This window comes from Canis lupus, chromosome 24 (assembly GCF_048164855.1).
Source record: "Canis lupus baileyi chromosome 24, mCanLup2.hap1, whole genome shotgun sequence".
NCBI lineage: Eukaryota > Metazoa > Chordata > Mammalia > Carnivora > Canidae > Canis > Canis lupus.
Genome location: NC_132861.1, coordinates 13169346 through 13185101, shown reverse-complemented (window position 1 = coordinate 13185101; position 15756 = coordinate 13169346). Strand labels below are relative to the sequence as shown.

General features: G+C 34.0%; 1 protein-coding gene across 8 annotated transcripts in view; it reads left to right on the top strand.

Annotated features, from left to right (window-relative positions):
* The window catches only part of PAN3 (poly(A) specific ribonuclease subunit PAN3), a 134261-nt gene that overhangs the window by 40874 nt on the left and 77631 nt on the right, over nt 1-15756 (top strand). The gene's annotated exons all lie outside the window — the stretch shown is intronic.

The window sequence follows — 15756 nt, the reverse complement described above, 5'->3', positions numbered from 1 at the left end:
CTTGGCTTTATTTCTGTCACTGACTGTGTTATGAAGGGGTTCCATAATATTTTGGTCTTTTCAGTATTAATACCATAGCAATATTTAAATTGCCTTGGGCACAGAAATAAGAGTTAACTCCAAAAATATTGCAAAACATAGTATCTGCCCCAAAGGAAATTTTTGTAGTATTTTCTAAAGGTAAGGAAAACGTTGGGGCGGGGGGAGAGTCCACATAATCATACACTGAAAATTTCATTGGAAAGTTTTGAAAAAAGCAATATAGTTCACTGGATTTTTGTCTTTTTAGATTGGTAGGAGAGAGATTTGATGTGGATTGTTAGAATTACTTCTCAGTTTTAAAAAGAAAGTCTGAGAATAAATTGGACCCTAACTATAAGAACAGATACAAATGGAACTTGGACATCTTGGAGGCTGTGGAGTAAAACACTGATAAATGCACGGGTATAGCCTCTTGACCTTTCCACAACTGCCTGTCTTATCCTAGTGACAATTTTTGAGGCACCTCTTTTTAGCATACCTTGAAAAATCGTTAGGTTACTGTAAGAATATATGCTAGAATTATGTTTTATTTTTAATTAAAACAGTTATAACAGATAAACTTGTCAATGTGCGAAAGATTGAATTTATGTTATCAGTATCTCATATTTCAACTACTATTATTATTTTATGCTTCAAATAGTTTTTTTCCTTTAAGGACATGAGGTGTGCCTTAGTATCTTGGTTGGAAATTGGAAGGACAATACACCTCATAGTATCAGTCATGTTGAAGTTTTGAAAAATGCTTTTTACTATATTTGTGGATTCCTAAACTGGGTACCTGATACTGTTTATGCAGAGCAAGAAGGATGTCAGTACCTTTTGTTTTGTTTTGTTTTGTTTTGTTTTTACTGGGGCTTTTATCTTTTTGTTCTGTAAGAAAACTTATTTATGTGAATCAGTTCTTTACCTTTTTTTTTTTTTTTTTAGTTTTGTATGATACTTTTTAACAAATTTGTTCACATAAAAAACTTACACAATAAAAGTTGAGTAGCCAGATACATTATCTTTCCTGTTTCATTTGTTTCCTTTCCTTTAAATCTTAGGTCTTTTCAATCCTAAGGTCAGAGAAATGTTTTTATTTTATTTTTAGTAATTATTGCTCTGTTTCTTAAATGCTTACTTTGTGTCAGGCACTGTGCTAAGCTCTTTACATATATTGTTTCTTTTGGTCTTCCTGATAGCTGATGAGAGAAATGTTATTGTTAAATAAAGAAACATCTTCAGAGAAGTTAGGGAAGGTTAAGGTTAAATAGTGGTCAGTAGAGGAGCAGGCTTCTTAATTAACCCTTGTTTGTCAGACTTTAAATTCTCTTTACCTCTGTGTGATATACCCTCTATGAAACTAGAGTTGTGGTTGGCTTAATTACCTAACTGGTTAACTGAACTTCTGTAGGGCAGCTTGCTTTTAGAGGAGAATGCATACATAGTTTTCTATTCGTGGATTGTAACTCATGCATAACTACAGGACTCATAAGGTTGGTCCTTTTTCCTCTTGATTCCATCCAGTTCTCAGTCATCTTTAATTACCTTTCTTTCTGGAACTGGAAACATTTCTTCACAGTGATTTCTTAGTCTCAACCTAACACAGAAAAACAAGTTTTTCTACTTCTGAAGACAAAAGATAACCAACCAACAAAACTCTTAAACCAGAAATAACAACAGAAACTTTCTCTTAAGGTTTCCACCTGAATCATTCATAATTGCATTTATTCTCTTCAGTGCTGGATTTCTTACAAGAGCTCCATGATCCCCCCATCTTTTAGTACTTAATAATCTTTTTATTTATTTTCCATCAAGAATCTCCTGATATGAGAGAACCTGTTTACCACGACACTTGTAAAACAGTGATTCATGCTTTCATTCAATACATACATACAAGTATACATATGTGTGTCTATATATATATGTATATATATATAATATGCTAACTAGAGAATTAAAGATACTTATTATTTTCCTTAGTTTTTCGTAGTGTGGTAAAAGCTAAATTTATTTTTCAGATGTCTCTTTGAAATATTGATAATGTCCATCAAGTCTCCATTACTATGTGGAGTTCCCATTTGAAGACCCTTGGAATAGATTCTGTTCTTTTCTCTGATTTCTTTACCACCCATTTATTCCTTCAGTGTCTGCAGTTTGACGCCATCAAAATTTTGCTGAAATTGCTCTCAGTTTGTCAGAGATCTCCTTAATTACCAAAATGAAGCAGTTTCATCCAGTACTTAAAACTTATGGCTACCTCACTATTTTTGAAACTCATTCCTTTTTGTAATCTTGACTCTTTGTTTTACCCCCTGGCTCCTTGTGAGCTCCTGGTCTTGGCTCACTCATTCTTTGCTTTTCCTTGCATGCCTAAGACCTAAAATGTTACTTGTTAGAACGGTCTTCTGAGTTCAAGACTCAAGAGTTTTTATACTTTCTGATATCTTTGCATGTAGATATGTATCCCATTAACACTGCAGATTTGGCATGTCTAAACTCATGCATTTTTCTGTCCTCCAAATCTGTTTCTTTTGTAGTTCATTTTTAGTTAATGACTTTACCATCTTCCCAGTCCCATCACTAAGGCTACATATCTTAACTTCTCTCCTATCCTCTCTCACATTCTACCATTTATCATAAGAAAGAAACTATTAAAGTCTGACTATCTGTTAATTGAAAGACAGTACATTGGACAATTTATTTGTCATCATATTAAGGCTTTGCCACAATAATACATGTTATACCCATTTGACAAAAATTGTAAGTTGCAATTTAGAAAAACCTTATTTTTTTAAGATTTTATTTTTTAAGATTTTATTTATTTATTCAAGAGAGAGAAAGAGAGAGAGAGGCAGAGACACAGGCAGAGGGAGAAGCAGGCTCCATGTAGGGAGCCCAATATAGGACTCGATCCTGGAACTCTGGGATCACGCCCTGAGCCAAAGGCAGACCTCAACCACTGAGCCACCCATACGTCCCTAAGATTTTATTTTTTAAGTAATCTCTACCCATTGTGGAGCTCAAACTCATAACCCTAAGATTAAGAGTCACATGCTCTACTGACTGAGCCAGCCAGGTGCCCCAGATCTTACTGTTAATAAGTGATAGAGCTAGGATTCTAGCCCAAGTCTATTTAATTCTTAATCTGAGATTTTCTTATTATGTTGTCTATCTCTAATCTTTGTAAAATTCTGCAATATCATCTTCTTTCCCTTTTTAACACTGACATAGTTTATACCCTAAAGGTATCTTCTGAATAATTTTTCTTAAATCTCCTTGTTTTACTTAATGTAGGGCTATCTTTCTTTAATGATCCATACATACTAAATTCTAATCAGATGGAATTTTTCATACTTCATATAATATGAAATACATTGTCCATTCTCTGTATATTAGTACATCTGTACTATTGTTAACTAAGCCTGAAAAAAATATTTTCTTTTTCCTTCAAGAGTTAACTCATATACTGCCTTCTCTGAATACTTGCTTAAACACCTGAATTTCTTTTTACTGTTTCTATAATACTTGGTGTTGTTTAAAGAGTTATTTCTCATTGTTTTATATTAAGTTTCTTTACCTGTTTGCCTTTTCTCATTGGATTGTAAATATTTGAGACTGAGCATGTATTTATTCTCTTTTTGTACCCTTAATGTATCTTGTCTCCAAATGTTACTGTTTAATTTCCTTTTATTAGGCAATATATGTAATTTGTGGTAATTTATTCTAATACTTTTATATATTTAAAAATTTTTATCATAGGTTCTGGGATTATAGCTACCATATTACTATTGCTTAGTTTTATTATCACAACTGATTTAGAATAGAGGGTAGTGATTTCTTTTGAAATGTTAGAGAATCTTACATTTTTTTAAAACTCAGAGTTTAACATTGCCCAAGTATTCTTGATATTTTCCAATCTTCTGAGCCTGGTAAGAGTGTTAATTACTTCTTGACACTGTTGTTAAGTTACAGGGCTGCTCCATTTTGTAATTTTCTCATGATCTTAGCCCAGACACCAAACAGATGGTAGCTGGAAGGTCACCTGAGCAATACTTTATTTTACCTAAGTGTAAATTCTCTTTTATCTTCCTCAGTCTTTACCTAGGATGTTTACCCATTTCTCTGCCTGACCAATTTCTATGTCAATATCCAATTTTTTAATTTGTTTTTATTATATAGTTCAAATACCATTGTTTAGGATTGAAATATTTTATCACTTACAGAATTGTGAGGATTCAGATTTACAAGCACATAGTAGATATTAAATTTCCGTTCCTTCAGTTTCACTTTATCACTCCAAAATTGGTCTTTGTTTATATTTATTTAGGGTACTATCAGTTATATTCAGATATACATGACAACATGGTGTATAGATAGTGTGTGTATAGAATGAGGCAGTGACATTAATTGTCTTTTAGGGGCTCACATTTTAATGCTAACTCTCATGAATATATTTTTTTTAATTTTTATTTATTTATGTAGTCACACAGAGAGAGAGAGAGAGAGGGAGAAGCAGAGACATAGGCAGAGGGAGAAGCAGGCTCCATGTACCGGGAGCCCGACGTGGGACTTGATCCTGGGTCTCTAGGATCGCGCCCTGGGCCAAAGGCAGGCGCTAAACCGCTGCGCCACCCAGGGATCCCCTCTCATGAATATTTTAAAAGATTAGTTTAAAAATGCTTTATTTATTTTATTTTTTTAAAGAGATAACTGTGTTCCCATCTTTCCCCTAAGAATTATGTGTTAAGGGGCTCCTCGGTGGCTCAGTCAGTTAAGGGTCCAGTTCTTGATTTTGCCTGGAGTTGTGATTTCAGGGTTGTGGCAATGAACCTTGGGTTGGACTATGCACTCAGCAAAGTCTGCTTGAGGTTTCTCTCTCTCCCTCTGTTCCTTCCCCTGCATGTGCATGCTCTTTCTCTCTCTCAAATAAGTAAGTCTTAAAAAAAAAAAAAAGAATCGGGTGTCAACTGGAATAAAAGGATGGGAAGTGCATGGCTTTGTTAACTTCTCAGGATATTGCAAGTTAAGATTTACCTAAAAGTAATGACGTGTTTAAATAAAACCATATTCATTTGGTCTCAGACTTTTGGGAAATAATGGGTTATAGATCATAAATTATTAGTGTTAGTGTTGTTTTAACTTACCCCCAGAGTGATGTAAATAAATGAGAACGGTTTAAACTATTGACTGTATTAGGAGATTCATACTTGTCAACATCTCTTTTGATGGCATTAGCCCTCTTTAGTCTGATTAAATGGCATTTCTTTTAAGAAGTATTTAATTAGAAGAATGCTCACATTAAGATCTTTTGGCCTACAAATTCTCCTGTGAATTCTAGTTGGTTGTTAATATCCCGGGAGGTTTTGGAAACTCTCTGGATATACCCCAATCTTTAGTTACTTGCTGAGCTTAGTGTTATTTCAGGTGATTTCTAGACTTTAGGCCCTAGGAGATGGGATTGTTTGGGCTTTAGATGGAATGCATTGGAATTTCATAAGGTTGAAGCTTAAACCTTAAACTCAGTGTTCCTCAGGACTTTGAAGAGTCCTAGAACTCTTGGTGCAGCTATAATGGCATTAGTATGTATGTACTACTTTTTGACCCCAAATCACTTCTTTTCTTTTTTATAGCTGCTATTCTAAGCCTTTAGCACTCTGTTCAAACCTACTCATCCCTTCTCTGTGACTTTTGAATAAATGACTTATGTACTTCACAGGAGGGAAAAAGTTCATGAGAATGTGGTAGCTTTCGACACATGGACAGCATTTTTGTTCATACTGTTTCTTCCTGTGTTTCCTCCTGTCTCAGACAAAGAGGTGTTCCTTTACTGTATGTTTCAGAGCCTGACTTTATTCCCTCTAACAATTCTATTATTTATCCCTTTACAGTTTTAGGCAATATCTCTCTCAATAATGATTTCTTCCTCCTAGCTTGTGAACATGCCATGTTTAAGTTTCTTTTGCTCTGGGACTCCAGGAGTAAGGAATGCTGCCTGAGGAAATGTTTTAGAGTCAATATGTTTGGGAAATGGTGATAAAATTTGAGAAACACTTCCTACTTATGGTTGCTACTTTTTTACCTTTAATTCACCCTCAATTCCCAGTGTTTTGCCATTCACTTTCACCAATCTGTTGAAACTTTTTCTGATAAGGTTACCTGACTACCAAAAGTATCTGTTCTTGCACGGTCTCTGCTGCTTTTGACATTTTTGACCATTCCTTTCTTTGAACTTAGCTCTTAGACTTTTCTTCATTAGTCTCTTTTTGAGGACTTCTTGTCTATTGCCTTGTCCTCAGGAACCTCTCCCAAGCTCTTTCCTTCACCCTATTAGTTACTCCACACTGTGCCCCTCAGGGGTCTCAGCAGATCTTTATTACTTCAGCTACTCCCTATTCATAGTTGACTTTCATGTATATTTTTTTATCCTCTCAGTCCTTTGCTCTCACTCTAAGTACTAGCTTCTTCAGAACATCTTCATTTATATGGCGTAAGACTTTGAAAATTCATTATGTCTAAAACGAACATCACATCTTTTCCTTTAAATGTGTTTTATTCACACACATTGCCTACAACTTTATGCCTGCTGTGTTGGTTATTGATATCACCCAGTTGTCTGACTTGTGAGTTTTTCTTCCCGCTTCCATCTTCCTTATCTGTCACATCATTCAGCCATTAGGGTCTGTTAATTGGGCTACTTTGAAATTGTCTTCACTTTTAATATTACTGAGTTATAGTTTAGGTCCACCTTCATTTCTTATCTGGATTGTTATTACTGTAAGACTTATTATCTGGTTTCCTGCTTCTAGTCTTAACTTTTATTTTTTTTTTATTTAACTGTTAAATCACTACCTCATGATTATCTGATCTTGTTTCTTATCTTTGTCATTAGGATAAAATTCAGATCCTTCAGGAAATTATCCAGGGTGTACCTATTGATCTCTCTACTGATTATTGCTGTAGACCTGCTGGACTATTTGTAGTACCGTGAAGAGTACCAAGCTCTTTCTGCCTCTTCCTTTGAACATTGTCTTTGAATATTGCTTTGCTTGCTGTGCCCTTTTCTGTTTTGACTCTGCAAACTTGTCCTTTAGGATTCATTTTGAGCATATTGTCTTATTACCTAATGAGTCAACATTAAGCATTTGTTCACCTTGAGCACTTTTATCACTCTAACGTATTAATGTATAGATAACTTGTCTTAAAGGCTAACAATATGTGGCACATTGTATATACTTAATATTTCATTCACATGTGTGAATGTTCTGAGCTCTTGGGATTGCGGAATTAGGTTCAGGGTACATTATACCTGTGAAATGCCAGTCTTTGAGCTTCTAGAACACAGTGCCTATGTTATATAGATTTTTCTTCTCTACAGTGCCTAGTACAGGGCATTGTACTTCTATGTATTAGCTATTCAAATAATTGAATGAATTAACCTTCATTAGTGATTATCTGGCAATAAGAATATTTGACCTGATGGTAGCCCTGAAATTTAATGCTTTGTGCATTCTCTTGAAACTTTTTTGGGTACAGTTTCATGACAAAAAATATCATTATGGAAATATGTTTGAAAAAGCTTAGTTTATATTGAGTCTTGTGACTGAATATGGCAGAGTTCTTGGTTAGAGAGAATGCCTCTAAATAAATCTTTCTTGGGGCAGCCTGGGTGGCTCAGCGGTTTAGCACCGCCTTCAGCCCAGGGCCTGATCCTGGAGACCTGGGATCGAGTCCCACATCAGGCTCCCTGCATGGAGCCTGCTTCTCTCTCTGCCTGTGTCTCTGCCTCTCTCTCTCTCTCTCTCTGTCTCATGAATAAATAAATAAAATCTTTTAAAAAATGTCAGTAGAATATTTAAAAAAAAATAAAAATAAATCTCTCTTACTATACAATGGGTCAAATAGGTTTTACTATTATATAGCTATGGGTAGAAACTGTGCATAGATATAGAGAATAGCTATATAATAATTCTTGTCTCTCTGGAATGCTGTGATGGTCTCATTCTGTCCTACTCATTAACTCAACTAAATGGATATTTTTACTCTTTTTAGGGAGAGTAATTTTTTCTTAAGCTTTCTCTGGATACTTGACATAAATAGGTAGAGCAATATTGAGAATGAGCTAGGAGATAATGCCTCCGTGACCATTAATGATTACTGTTTTGGGGGGACTTGTGACCTATAAATAACTTTCAAGTGGAAGAGGAGTAGTTCACCTATTTTTGTTTGAAAATGTCTTCTGTCTTCCATAACAGATTTTTGCTTCTTTATATACATTGATTCTATTAGTCTCAATTTAAATATTGCATATTTTACATGAATTCTTGTGTACACCTGCTGTTCAGTGATGGTGATATGCAAAGAAAAGGAAACTGTGTAAGTGGCTTTATGATTGGCAAATCTTAAACTTTCTTACAACTTTTTTGTAAAAATTATATATACTTATGGAAAAAAATCCAGATACAATAGAGAAGTACAAAGAAGGAAGCAAAAATGTCACCAGTTTCCTCACCACTCGAAGATAACATCTCTTATAGCATTTTAGTGAGCATCTTTAGTTAACATCCTTTTATATACATGGGCACGTATGCAACACACATTTTCCCTCTTTCCCGTCCTTCCTTTTCTCTTAGGCATAAGAATAAATCATTTTATAGAAATAGGTATTTGATATAATTGCTTTATTGTAGCCCAAATTTTATTTTATTTTTACTCCCATGGTAAATAAAAATATATCAATTCACATGATTTTTAATGGCTACTTGCTATTATGGGTACCAAAATCCACATGACTTAAATCCCTACTGAGAGGTATTTTAGTTACTTCCATTTTAAAAAAAAATCATAAATTGAAAAGCTATGTGCAAAATTTAATTTTTTTCTACATATATGATTTTCTCCTTAGCTCTAATTCCTAGGTGTGGAAGTACTAGGCTATGCTTATTTTTCATTTTGATACATATTATCAAGCCGTTCTCAGGAATAGTGTTTATTTCTGACACACTTTGTAAAGGATGGACTGATGAGTATTTTTTTTTTATTTTTGTTTTGTTTTGTTTTAAGCTGTTACATATAATTTTACTGAGCTTACGAAGATTTTTCTGTTTAACTATCATAATATGAAGCTTATTACTAATTGATTTTCACTTGTAGGTTCTGATGTACTGATACTACTTTAAAGATATTCAAATTATAAACAGGAGAACTTCAGTTTAAAACAATACTGAAGTGCATCTCTTGGAAGCATTAGTAATCAACTTTCTTCAACGATCTTCACCAATTTCACTCTGTTTTATTTAGAAATCATATTTCCTCTTGGGATATTTATCAGAGGGCCCAAATTGCTTTAGAAAAATTTTAAATTAAGATACTAGACTAATTTCACAGTAGTAGTAGTAGTAGTAGTAGTAGTAGTAGTGGTAGTAGTAGTAGTAGTTGTAGTATTTTAGATGTTAACTTTTAACTTAAAAGGTGAAATTTTAACTTAAAAGGTTTAAACAGGTCAGTTTCTGAATAACCCAGAAGTGGAGTATATTTTGATAATAAATTTTAAATTGACCATATTTGGATATGTTTGAAATAAGGGGAAATAACAACCCATTAAATTAAAAAAAAATCTTGTAGAAATGTGAACTTGGAGGGTCTGTTAGCCCTTTGACTTCTCCTTTCCATCTCACCCTGTTCCTCTTTATTCTATATTACTTATGAACACTGAAGACTGATAAAAATAGCTCTGAGTAGGGCTGTTCTTTATGTCCTTGGGTCTCATCTTTTTATGCCTTTGTAGATCATTTTATCAAGGCAAAATACTTGCCAATTCCTGCCTTTCTTTCTCATTATCAGTATCCCCTCTTTTACCTACCTAAATAATTCACTGGTCTTTGCCCTTGCCAGAAGGCAGGCAGGCAAGGAGACAGACTGACAGACACACACCCCTTGGACATAAATCTTTTAAATTAGTCCTAACTGGGCTTTTCTGTTAACTCTAAAGAAGAAAGAATAGTAGTGATGATGGTAGATTGGAGTAGGTTTTAGAAAAAAGTAGATAAGGCTAAGATTAATAACATTTCATATCCTGTTTTTTAAAATTAATTCAGTCAGGTGGAGACTTGATCTGTTCAATCTAATTGGATTTCATCAGTAAAGTTATTAAACAAAACTTCCCCTTCTCTTCCTTTCTTCCCACTTTCTGTTCCTTTTTTTCCTTCTCTTCCTTTTTTTTCCTGCTTTTCTCTCTTACTCTCTTTAATCCTGGTTGAAAAGTAGAAGGTAGATTGGTGTTGAGCAAAATTGGAGTCTAGTAGGTCCATTGGGATGATGTTACAGTAACACTGAGTAGAGATGATGGTGGTGAAGACTAGGGCACTGACGGTGACATAGGTAGAAATAGTTGAATTTGGGAAATATTTAGGATGTAGAATAGATGTCCTGATTTGATGCTTCAAAGATTTCTATGTTATCAAAAGGATAGTTAGTTGTAACATAATTTATCTGTTTAGAAAAGAGATGATATAGAAAGCACAATGAAACTTGAAGAAAAGCAACTTAATAGGGAGGTGATAGATTTGCTCACAAATTGTTTGAAATGATAGTTGCAAAGCACCTCTTTATTAGTGTCTGGCCTAACCAAAATGAGGAATTGGCTAAATTTTATTAACTGATCAAATTAGGAATACCTTATGTTTTGAAAATATCACTACTAGATTTGTTTTATGGCCAAAGTGGAAAAATGAATGTTGGACTTCTCTCCAGAAATAGTTACAAAACTTTTAAGACGTTAGATATCAGACAGTGAAGGACAACCATCCCTGATAGACAGGAAACAAAGGTGAGCCTAGTTTACTGTTTGGAGGGAGTTTCCAGGCCTGGCACATGGAGTCAGAACTCAGGTGGAGCCTAGTGATCTCTAATTGGGGAGACCAAACTGGAAGTTCACAGAAGGTTTTGGTCTCAAGGAAAAGTACTGATGAGAAGAGAGTTCATAAACAGAAGGAACTGCAGACACTTGCAAAGTTCCCTTTGAATCTTCAGCTGAGTACTGATCAGAAGGTATGAGTGAGGAGGCTACATGAGCTGGAAGAAAAAATTCTTGAAGGGATAACAGGGAATAACTCTCAGAGTTCATACAAGACCAAGTATAGTTCCTTCTCACCAGACAACATGGAAAAAAAAATCATGATTTATGAAGCACTAGTAAGGTAATGGAAAGTCTTGTAGTGGGACCAAATTATTGTCTATAATAAATGATGCCTTGACCCTTTCTAATGAAGTTTAAAAGCAAGACCTGAAGGATCAGAGACCACTTTTTAAGCAGTTCGTGATGGAAAACAAAGGTCAGGAATTTTTATAGGAATGCTGAAAAATGCCCAGACCCAACAAGATAAAAGTAGCAACACTTGGCATCTAATCAAAAATTAGTAGACATGCAAAGACTACTTGTGAGTCCTAAATTATTTTGAAGTAGTTTTTTTAAAAAAGAAAAATAAACACTTTTTTCAGACATACAAGAGTTGAAGGATTCACCACCAGCAGATGTGTACTTCAATAAATACTAAAAGAAGTATTTCAAGTAGAAGGAAAACAAAAAGCATATGGAAATCAGGATCTATCAAAGAGATGAAGAACACTGACAACAGTTACTACATGAGTAAATATAAGAAACTTTCCCCTTATTTAAGTCTCTTTGAAAAATACTTGTTTATAGCAAAAATAGTAACTTCTTATAAGGTTCATAGTGTAATAGATTTAAAGTATGTGATGAGTAGAGCACAGAGTCTAGGAGAGGAGAAGTGGGAGTATAATATTGTAAACTTGCTATAGTATATATGAAATAGTTTAAGACTAGATGATAGTTGATGTTAGGGACTAAGTTGTGTTTCCCCCTAAATTCATTGCTTATGCCCTAATCCTTAATGTGACTATATTATTAAAGAAAAATTAAGGTTGAATGTGATCATAAGGATGGGGCTCTAATCCAATATGATTACTGTCCTTAGAAGACAAAGAAATACCAGCAGTGCACAGGCACAGAGAAAAGGCCTGTTGCCTTGAGGGCATAGCAAGATGATTGGTCTGCAAGCCAGGGAGAGAGGCCCCAGGCAAAACCACTTCTGCTGGCACCTTGATCTTAGGCTCTCATCTTCTAGAACTGTGAGAAAATAAATTTCTGTTGTTTAAGCTGCTCAGTATATGGTATTTTGTTAAGACCCTAGCAGACTAAGATAGTTGGTGATAATTTAAATATATGTATTATAAAACCTAAGGCAGCCACTATAATAACACAACAGAGAGTTATAGCTAGTAAGCTGAGAGAAGAAATAAAGAGAAAATTTAAAAATCAGTTAATCCCAGAAGGCGGCAGAAAAAGGAAAAAGGGAACAAAGAACAAAGAGAACAAATAGAAAAGTAGCAAGATGATAGATTTGCATCTAACCATATTAATAATGACTTTAAATGTAAATAGCTTAAATGTCCCAATAAGAAGGCAGAGATTTTCAAGTTGGATTTGAAAAAAAAACAAGATCCAACCAAATGAAACTGACAAAAAACCCACTTTGAACATGAAAACTAAAATAGGTTTAAAGTTTTAACATGCACTAGTCAGAAAAGACGTGTGTGTATATTACTAATATCATATACCACACACAATAATGTGAATACTATAATATGTAGTTAGTATAATTATAGTAGTTGTAGTAATAGTAATATACTACTGCATATTATCAGTCTATATGTAATGTATGTGTATGTGTATGTGTATATAAAGGGATAAAGGGATAGCTCATTAAGAGCATGGATGTACCATTCTTAATTATGTACCTAATAACAGGGTTAAAATATATGAGACAAAGACCAATATAATTGCAAGAAGTAGACAAACAGTATACACACACACACACACACACACACGTATTATAATGTATATATATAGTATAATAATATAGTTGGCCATTGAACAATGTAGAGGTTGGGGTGATGACCCCCCCCACGCATTTGAAAATCTTTGTATAACTTGTGACTACCCCAAAACATAATGACTAGTAGTCTGTTGTTGACTGAAAACTATACTGATAACATAAACATTTGATTAACACACATTTTGCATGTTATATGTGTTATATACTATATTCATACAATAAAGTAAGCTAGAAAAAAATAATATAAGAGAAAATACATTTACAGGTACTGTACCGTATCAGAAAATCTGTGTGTAAGTGGACCTGCACAATTCAAACCCATGTTATTCAGGGGTCAGCTGTATAGATAGTACACTGATATACACTGTATATACAATATACCCATGATAGCTATATTCATGTCAAACAAAGTAGGTTTCAGAGCAGAGAATATTATCAGGAACAAAGAGAGTTATATTTGATAAAGATAAAGGGATAGCTCATTACAAGCATGAACGTACCATTCTTAAATATTTATGTACCTAATAACAGGGTTAAAATATATGAGACAAAGAATAATATAATTGCAAGGAGAAGTAGACAGTGATAGGATTTTAATACCCCTGTCCATATTTAGAAGAAAGAGACAAAATCAGTGAGAATAAGGGAGATTTGAACAACTCTTATCAATTTGACATTTATGGAACACTGTGCTCCCAAACAACTAAATATATATTCTTTTTAAGTCACATAAAACATTGACTAAGACCAATTCTGGGTGATGGAACAAGTTTCAGTACATTTAAAAAAGGATTCAGATCAGATATATATGTTCTCAGACTATGATGAAATTAAATTAGAAATCAATAGCAAAGATTTTTGGAGAATCTTCAAGTATTTGGAAACCAAATAACACACTTCTAAATTACACGTGGGTCAAAGAAGAAATAGGGAAAGTAGAAAGTGTACTGGACTGAATGAAAATGAAGGTATGTCAAAAGTTGTGTGATGCTGCTAAAACAATAATGAGGGAGATTTATAGCTCTAAAAGTCTATAGTAGAAAAGAAGAAGCATTCTTTGGGTCAGTGACTTCAGCTTCTACCTTAAGAAACTAGAGAAAGAAAAACGAATGCAGCCCAAATTTGGCCCCCCAAAAGATGAGTTCATGTCCTAATTCCTGGAAGTTGTAAATTCTACCTTACTTAGAAAAAGAGTCTAAAGGATTTGGAGATAAATTTAAGTGGGCCCTGAACAATGGCAAGTGTCCTGATGAGGCAAAGGGAGATTACACACAGGAGAAGGTGATGTGAGGACAGAGACAGAAACAAGTGATGTGATCCAAGCCAAGGAATGTCAAAAAAGAATGCTGGCAGTTATCAAAAGCTAGGAGAGAAGTGTAGAATGGATTCTGCTCCAGTGCATCTAGAGGGAAGCACCGACAACTTGATTTTTGGACTTCTGGCATCCAAAAAGTGGAACAGCATACATTTCCGTTGTACTAAGCCATCAAATTTGTGGTAGTTTGTTACCAGGAAACTGGTACATGTGTACTAGCAACAAACAATAATACATTGAAGTTTTTTAAATTATGTAATTTATGATAATATCAAATATAAAATAGGGATCAGTCTGACAAAGGTCTGAGGACCTGTACATTAAAAACTTTGAAACCTTCCTGAGAGGAATTAAAGAGGACCTACATAAATGGAGACATACATCATGTTCATGGATCTGAAGACTCATTATTAAGATGTTGATTCTTACGAAATTGATCTACAGATTAGTGTAATCTCAAATAAGTAGTTGATTTTCAACAAAGTAGCAAAGGCCATTAAGTTCAGGAAGAATGATCTGTTTAGCAAACAGTGCTGGAATAATCAAATATATGCCAAAAAATTAGACCCATACCTCACACTTTAAAAATAAATTAACTCAAGGTGGATCTTAGACCTGCATGTAAAACATGAAACCACAAAACTTAACAGAAGAAAACAAACTATCTGTGACCTTTGGTTAGGCAAGTATTTTTTAGATGCAACACCAAATACATGACCCTTAAACATTTTATAAACTTCACTTCATCAATTTAAAAACTTAGTTCTTTGAAAGATACTGTTAAGACAGTGAGAAGAAATCCTAGACGCAGAAAAAATATATGTATATCACATATCTGACAACGGACTTCTTTGCGAAACTGTCAAAATTCTGCAATAAAAAACAAATCCAATCAAAATGGTTAAAAAAAAATACGAACATTTCATGATAGAAGACACAGAATGGCAAATAAATCATTTGGGAGATGCAAAATAAAACCACATTGAGATACTACAGACCTATTACAATCTCTAAAATATAAAAGTCCGACCAAAAACTACATGTCCCTGAGTACATAGAACAACTTGATCTCTCCACAGAGTGCTGGTGCACATATTCAATATGTACTATTTCAAATAGTACAGGCACTTTGTAAAACAGCTTACCAATTTTTTTAAAAGGTTATATAATCATATGCCATGTATTCAAGCCATTCACTATTTTTCCAAGAGTAATGAAACATATCCACACAAAGACTTGTACATGAATGTTCTTTGCAGCTTTGTTTTTAATAGCCAAAAACTGGAAACAACATTTGTCCATCAGATGAAAAAGTAAGTTGTGGTATATTGATATTATTGAAAATTAATCAGTAAAAAAGGAATGAAATACTGATGAGAGGCAATGACATGGATGAATCTTAATGTTGTCAAGTGAAAAAAGCTAGGCAAAAAACCAGCACATACATATGTATGTTAGATTCATTCATATTAAATTCTAGAAAATGCAGATTAATCTATAATG